This window comes from Heterodontus francisci, chromosome 4, assembly GCF_036365525.1.
Source record: "Heterodontus francisci isolate sHetFra1 chromosome 4, sHetFra1.hap1, whole genome shotgun sequence".
NCBI classification, from domain to species: domain Eukaryota; kingdom Metazoa; phylum Chordata; class Chondrichthyes; order Heterodontiformes; family Heterodontidae; genus Heterodontus; species Heterodontus francisci.
Genome location: NC_090374.1, coordinates 7,812,405 through 7,819,795, shown reverse-complemented (window position 1 = coordinate 7,819,795; position 7,391 = coordinate 7,812,405). Strand labels below are relative to the sequence as shown.

At 47.0% G+C, this 7,391-nt stretch overlaps 1 protein-coding gene across 3 annotated transcripts in view; it reads left to right on the top strand.

The window, feature by feature from the left end:
• The first annotated feature begins 977 nt into the window (after positions 1 to 977).
• The window catches only part of LOC137368877 (growth hormone receptor-like), a 255,252-nt gene continuing 248,838 nt past the window's right edge, over positions 978 to 7,391 (top strand). The window contains exon 1 of one of the 3 annotated variants that reach the window (XM_068029108.1): positions 978 to 1,034. The gene's annotated coding sequence lies outside the window, so the exon portion shown is untranslated. Of the gene's footprint in view, positions 1,035 to 1,677; positions 2,158 to 7,391 lie in introns of those variants that run through there. The other 2 variants (XM_068029109.1, XM_068029107.1) reach the window with 2 other exon arrangements.

Here is a 7,391-nt window from a genome sequence, read left to right as displayed (position 1 = left end):
ACAGAAGGAGGCCACTCAGCCCATCGTGTCTGTGCCAGCTCTTTGCAAGAGCAACTCGCCTAGTCCCTCTCCCCTGCCTTTTCCCCGTAGCCCTGCAAATGTTTTTGATTCAGATAATTGTTCAATTCTCTTTTGAAAGCCATGATTGAATCTGCCTCCACCACACTCTCAGACAGTGCATTCCAGATCCTAAACACTCGTTGTGTGAAACAGTTTTCCTCATGTCGCTGTTGGTTCTTTGCCAATCATCTTAAATCAGTGTCCTCTGCTCCTGGATCCTTCCACCAATGGGAACAGTTTCTCTCTATCTACTCTGTCCAGACCCCTCATGATTTTGAACACCTCTATCAAATCACCTCCCAGCCTTCTCTTCCCCAAGGAAAATAACTCCATCTTCTCCAATCTATCCCTGTAACTGAAGTTCCTCATCCTTGGAACCATTCTCCTGAATCTTTTCTGCGCCCTCTCTCATGCCTCCACATTCTTCCTGAAGTGTGGCACCCAGACCGGGACAGAAAAGAACAAGAAGAAATAACCCCAATAAAAGGGAAGACTTGATTATGGGGGTGATATGATAGAACGTTTAAAATTATGAAAGAACGGGACAGGGTAGATGGAAGCAGATTGTTTCTAATAGGGGTCTAAAATAAGGAGCTGTAGATCCAACATTAAATGTGAGATTTTGAGGCAGAAACTGTCAGTGTTCAAGATCAGATTGGAGAAATGGTTGAAGGGATATTGGGAACAGGAGGGATGAATGTGATTGTGTGGAGGGTGAACACCGACTGGGACTAGTGGGGCTGAATGGCCTGTTTGTGTGTTGTAACTTGTATCTATTTCTGTTTAATAGTTGGCATTTCTGCTAAGAGCTAGTACAGGGCCTGCTGAGCTGGTAACATTGATCTGAGCCAATCAGAAGGGAAAGCCCTGGAAGTACGTGTTGTTCTGGCTGATATCAGGTCAATGTTCATAGCCTGAACTCAGTCAGGACACGGTCAACATAGAGAAACATTGGGACAGGAACAGGACGGCAGGTGAGCTGACTCCTTGAGTTGAGTTGACTGATAGCTGGAATACCTGTGGTGGATCGCGCTAAGTTACATTGTCACTGCGAATGAGCAAAAACAAATGCACTGTTAGTGCATTCACTCCCAATAAAGTCATCTCTGTCCCTTTAATATTTGTTGAAACAAAAACTCATCTGTAATGTTTTTTTATAAACTTAACATTACTAGATTTCAGGTGCAGTGAGTGTCTCCAGTCAGTCCCTCTCCCAAGTTACAATAATTATCGTCAATATCAAATTCATAATTTGTCTTTCTACAACCAAACCAACTTGAATTTCTAGCGTCCTTTGGGATTCTGTCGGTAAATATTCCGAGGTCCCTCTCAGACTGGGGCAATTTTGCACATTAGCATCCCTGGTGCATCAACAGGGGCACATCTCGGGAATGTGGTTGTGGAGATCAGTAGTGGGATTCTGATCCCCGCTCTCCCAGAGTCAGGCTGGAATTTGGGGATCAGACACTTGGGGAAATGTCCCCTCGCAGTGAATGTTGTTATGTTGGTGGAATGGGATTTCTAAGTGCTATTAGTTCCGGGTTGTGCCTGGGCTTGCTTGTTCTGTGCGTATTTCATTCCATTGTTGCTTTGGATTTCAAAAAGCCGAGAGCTGGCTCCTGATTTCTGGAGTTGATTGTGTCCAGGTTCTCAATCCTGCCTGCGCTGTGATCTATCCCTGCCTTTGCCTTTGCAGAGTGGTTACTGTGTGCACAGAGGGCGCATTCGTACAGGCTGGGCTTTTAACTTTGAGATTTTGCGCTGACTGTCAGTTTGCATTGGGCTGAGGGAGAGAGAGACAGAGACAGAGACTGAGTGGCCGGTAGGTTTGCTGGGGAATGCGGAGCCACCTCCTGTCACTCCACAAGCTGAGCTCCGGCCCATGGACTCCCTGCCTGGGAAGCAGCGAGGCTCGGCAGCCGCTCAACGCCTGATCCCAGGCTTTCCCACTGGAGCTCTGTCCTGGGGGTGAAGACAGGAGATTCTTCCAGGCACAGGGGCAAGAGAGAGAGAGAGAGAGAAACCATTCGACAGCAGCCTCCTGTCCTGCCGAGACAAGCGCAGCCCAGCCCAGCCCGGAACAGCTGGAGCCTCCAGGTAGGGACAAACCCTGTCCACACATTGGGGCAGAATGTGTCTGAATGTGACAGATCCTGTGTAATTTTTCCCCTTCCCCCTGTGCTGGTTCTGCTCTGAATGTGGAATGAGCCTGTGCACAGCCTTGTGTATTTAATAAAAGATAAAAACTGCTCTGATTTTACTATTCTGAATTCAAATCAGTGCATTCGGACCTGCAGTTGCTCTGCACATCTGTCTGCAATTATCAGCCCTTTTTTTTGCCCCCTTTCTGTCGCCATTTCTTTTTCAAGTGTTGTGTTTTACTGGCAACTTTGGGAACCTTTTAAAAAAAAAAGCAATTTTGCTGGAATTCTGGAAGAGACTGACTGACAATACTTAAAGGGGTTTCCGTCTGTTTGAGGAGGGTGGATTTGGTGAAGTTTGGTTGTTTTGTGTGTTTGGGAGGGGAGAGGAGGGGAGTCCCCCTCCAATCACAATGGTCATGACATGTGTTGCAGTGTTGTGCTTCAGTCTGGCTCCTGTCCCGTTTCTTTAGTGAACAAAATGAGTTTTACTGACAATGGATGGTGCCCTAAACAAAAATGTTTCTACAAAGACAGCACAGTGGCGCAGTGGTTAGCACCGCAGCCTCACAGCTCCAGCGACCCGGGTTCAATTCTGGGTACTGCCTGTGTGGAGTTTGCAAGTTCTCCCTGTGTTTGCGTGGGTTTCCTCCGGGTGCTCCGGTTTCCTCCCACAGCCAAAGACTTGCAGGTTGATAGGTAAATTGGCCATTATAAATTGTCACTAGTATAGGTAGGTGGTAGGGAAATATAGGGACAGGTGGGGATGTGGTAGGAATATGGGATTAGTGTAGGATTAGTATAAATGGGCGGTTGATGGTCGGCACAGACTCGGTGGGCCGAAAGGCCTGTTTCAGTGCTGTATCACTAAACTAAACTAAAACTAAATCTGTCTTGATTCAGTGTGCAAGGAGAGGTTAGGAAGGCTGACCGTAAACTTGATTGAAGAGACGAGTTTTGAGGGGATTCTGAAGGAGGTGAGATAATTTGGATCCTGCCTGTCTGGACAATAACCTGGCAGAGGTCACCATGCCATCTGGGACCCGACCGCTTTTCACTCCAAGTGGTCGAATTAAAAATGAGCATTGTGGAGGTGATGATGGGTTTCTGTGCTGGCGGGGTTGTGATAGGCAATGTTATGATGGAGAGTTGCTGGAATCTGAAGTGCAAATGTTAGCTGGACAGGACTGAGATTGCAAAAAGGTTCAACGCAAGACAATGGCCAAGAAGGGAGTTGGAATGAGCAGTAAGGGTGGGAAGCACGTTGAACCAAACAAACTTAAAATGTACTTGCATATTATGTCAAGAATTTATTCATTCATGGGATGTGAGCGTCACTGGCCAGGCCAGCATTTGTTACCCATCTCTAATTGCCCTTGAGAAGGTGGTGGTGAGCTGCCTTCTTGAACCACTGCAGTCCATGTGAGGTAGGTACACCCACGGTGCTGTTAGGAAGGGAGTTCCAGGATTTTGACCCAGCGACAGTGAAGGAACGGCGATATAGTTCCAAGTCAGGATGGTGTGTGACTTGGAGGGGAACTTGCAGGTGGTGGTGTTCCCATGCATTTGCTGCCCTTGTCCTTGGTGTTAGTAATTGTGGGTGCTGTTGAAGATTATTTTGAAGAAAGGAGGGGGGGGGGTGTTGGAGGTGGGACAGTAGTTGGAAGTGTCAAGGTTTAATTTTTTGAGGAGGGCTGCTCATGGTAATGATGAAGGGAAGCAAATGAACCATTGATATGTTAATTTTCTTGTGAATTCTAGGGATGTGAGTGTTGCTGGCAAGGCTTGTCCTTCTGGTTTATAGAGGCCTGAGGTTTGGCAGATGTTGCTGAAGGAGCCTTGGTGTATTGCTGCAGTGCATCTTGTACATGGTACGCACTGCTGCCACTGTGCATTGGTGGTGAAGGGAGTGAATGTTGATAAATGGGGTGCCAATCAAGCGGGCTGCTTTGTCCTGGGTAATGTTGAACTTCTTGAGTTTTTTTGGAGCTATGCTTTTCTGTCAAAGTTCAGATAGCCAGGTGGTGAAGGATGGAATACTGCAGCCTGTCTTCATTCACTTACACTTTTATTTACAGAGATACATATTATAACATACATATTACATATGTACATATTACATAATACATATTACATATATATTATAAACCGTGCACCTTCAACACAAAACCCCTCTTTCAGTCCGCTGCTATTCAAATGAGCACAGGTGAGTCCCCAGCTAATACCCATCACCTGAATACAATTAACATCCAAGTGATAGACGAATAACAGTTTGGGCCAAAGCGATAGAGAAGTCTGGAGCCAAGTGGTTCTGACCAAACCCAGGCTGAGCATTGGTGAGCAGGTTGAGAGCACTGTTGACAATCTTTTCCATCAATTTGCTGATAATTAGGAGTAGACTGATAGGACAATAATTGGATTTGTCCTGCCTTCTGTGAACTAGACACACTGCAGGTAGATACCAGTGTTGTAGATATGTTGGAACTGTTTGTCTAAGAGAATGGCTAGTTCTGGAGTACAAGTCTTCAGCACTACAGCAGTTGGGGCCATAGCCTTTGCTGTGTACAGTGCACGCAGCTGTTAGTTGATATAACTTGGACTGAATTGAACTGGCTGACGACAGTCTGAAGTTGAAACCAACTGCTTTCAATCTTGGTGTCATTTTTGACCCCGAAATGAGCTTCTGGCGACATATCCACACCGTCACTAAGACCGCCTAATTCATTCATGGGATGTGGGCATCGCTGGCCAGGCCAGCATTTATTGCCCATCCCTAATTGCCCTTGAGAAGGTGGTGGTGAACTGCCTTCTTGAACCGCTGCAGTCCATGTGGGGTAGGAACACCCACAGTGCTGTTAGGAAGGGAGTTCCAGAATTTTGACCCAGTGACAGTGAAGTCAGGATGGTGTGTGACTTGGAGGGGAACTTGCAGGTGGTGGTGTTCCCATGCATCTGCTGCCCTTGTCTTTCTAGTTGGTAGAGGTCACGGGTTTGGAAGGTGCCGTCTGAGGAGCCTTGGTGCATTGCTGCAGTGCATCTTCTAGATGGTACACACTGCTGCCACTGTGTGTCAGTGGTGGAGGGAGTGAATGTTTGTAGATGGGGTGCCAATCAAGCAGGCTGCTTTGTCCTGGATGGTGTCGAGCTTCTTGAGTGTTGTTGGAGCTGCACCCATCCAGGCAAGTGGAGAGTATTCCATCACACTCCTGACTTGTGCCTTGTAGATGGTGGACAGGCTTTGGGGAGTCAGGAGGTGAGTTACTCGCCTCAGGATTCCTATCCTCTGACCTGCTCTTGTAGCCACGGTATTTATATGGCTACTCCAGTTCAGTTTCTGGTCAATGGTAACCCCTAGGATGTTGATAGTGGGGGATTCAGCGATGGTAATGCTGCTGACTGTCAAGGGGAGATGATTAGATTCTCTCTTGTTGGAGATGGTCATTGCCTGGCACTTGTGTGGCACGAATGTTACTTGCCACTTATCAGCCCAAGCCTGGATATTGTCCATATCTTGCTGCATTTCTACACAGAATGCTTCAGTATCTGAGGAGTCACGAATGGTGCTGAACATTGTGCAATCATCAGCGAACATCCCCACTTCTGACCTTATGATTGAAGGAAGGTCATTGATGAAGCAGCTGAAGATGGTTGGACCTAGGACACTACCCTGAGGAGCTCCTGCAGTGATGTCCTGGAGCTCAGATGATTGACCTCCAACAACCACAAGCATCTTCCTTTGCGCTAGGTATGACTCCAGCCAGCGGAGGGTTTTCCCCCTGATTCCCATTGACCTCAGTTTTGCTAGGGCTCCTTGATGCCATACTCGGTCAAATGCTGCCTTGATGTCAAGGGCAGTCACTCTCACCTCACCTCTTGAGTTCAGCTCTTTTGTCCATGTTTGAACCAAGGCAGTCATGAGGTCAGGAGCTGAGTGGCCCTGGCGGAACCCAAACTGAGCATCACTGAGCAGGTTGTTGCTAAGCAAGTGCCGCTTGATGGCACTGTTCCTGACACCTTCCATCACTTTACTGATGATTGAGAGTAGACTGATGGGGCGGTAATTGGTCGTGTTGCGCTTTTGTTACCTCCAGACTTGACTATTCCGTAAACTTAAGGTCATCCGGAATTATGCTGCGTGTGCCCTAACTCGCACCAAATCCCGTTCACCCGTCACCCTGTGCTCACTGACTTACATTGGCTCCCGGTCAAGCAGTGCCTCGATTTTATTTCTTCTTGTTTTTAAATTCTCATACTTGTTTTCAAATCCCTCCAGGGCCTCGATCCTCCCTATCTCTGTAACATCTTCTCGCCCTGCAACCCTCCGACATATTTGCATAACTGCAATTCAGCTCTCTTGCACATCCCGATTTTAATTGCTCTGTCATTGGCAACTGCATTTTAAGCTTTGGAATGTCCCCCTCCCCCACAACCCAAACCTCTCCTGCTCTCTCCGCTCCTTCTAAGACGTTGCTTAAAATCTACCTCTTTGACCAAGCTTCTGGTCATCTGACCTAATAACATGTGGCTTGGTGTCATAACACTCCTGTGAAGTACCTTGAGCTAAAGGTGCTAGCTAAATGTAAGTTGTTGTTGTTGGCACCTGTCATTAGCTTGAGAGCCAGGAATAGGACTGCAGTAGATTTAGAGTTAAGAAGTAATAGCTAATGTACAGGTTGAGCATGGAGAGGGAGAAGTTACTGCAGGGGTGGTGTTCAAGGCTACAGTGTCTTGGAGACGTGGAAGGGAATGATGAGGTGGATAGATCAATGATCTCAGTGACATAAATCCATAGTGATTGAGGTGAAGAGGGTAGAGGAAAGGAGCGTTTACTTTTATTCACACTTGTCCCAGAGTGGTTGATGTGTAGTGAAAGGAGGTTGTTACTGAACAGTGATTTTAGGGGAGGTGACTGCAGGGGTAGGCTTTGATAGTTCCATTTAGGAATAGATGATTCTTCTTCTTCTTGTAATCTTGTCAGCGATTATCCCACCCTGATCTTGCTTATTGCCTTAACACCTAAAGTCTTTAATTAAAAGCCAGTCACAGTGCAGAATGAAACTGTCTTCGACAAACCCCGTAGTGTAGCATACACTACTCTCAAAGAACAAAGAAAATTACAGCACAGGAACAGGCCCTTCGGCCCTCCAAGCCTCAGTGGCGATCTGAGCTCAAAGGAATAGTTGGATCGAG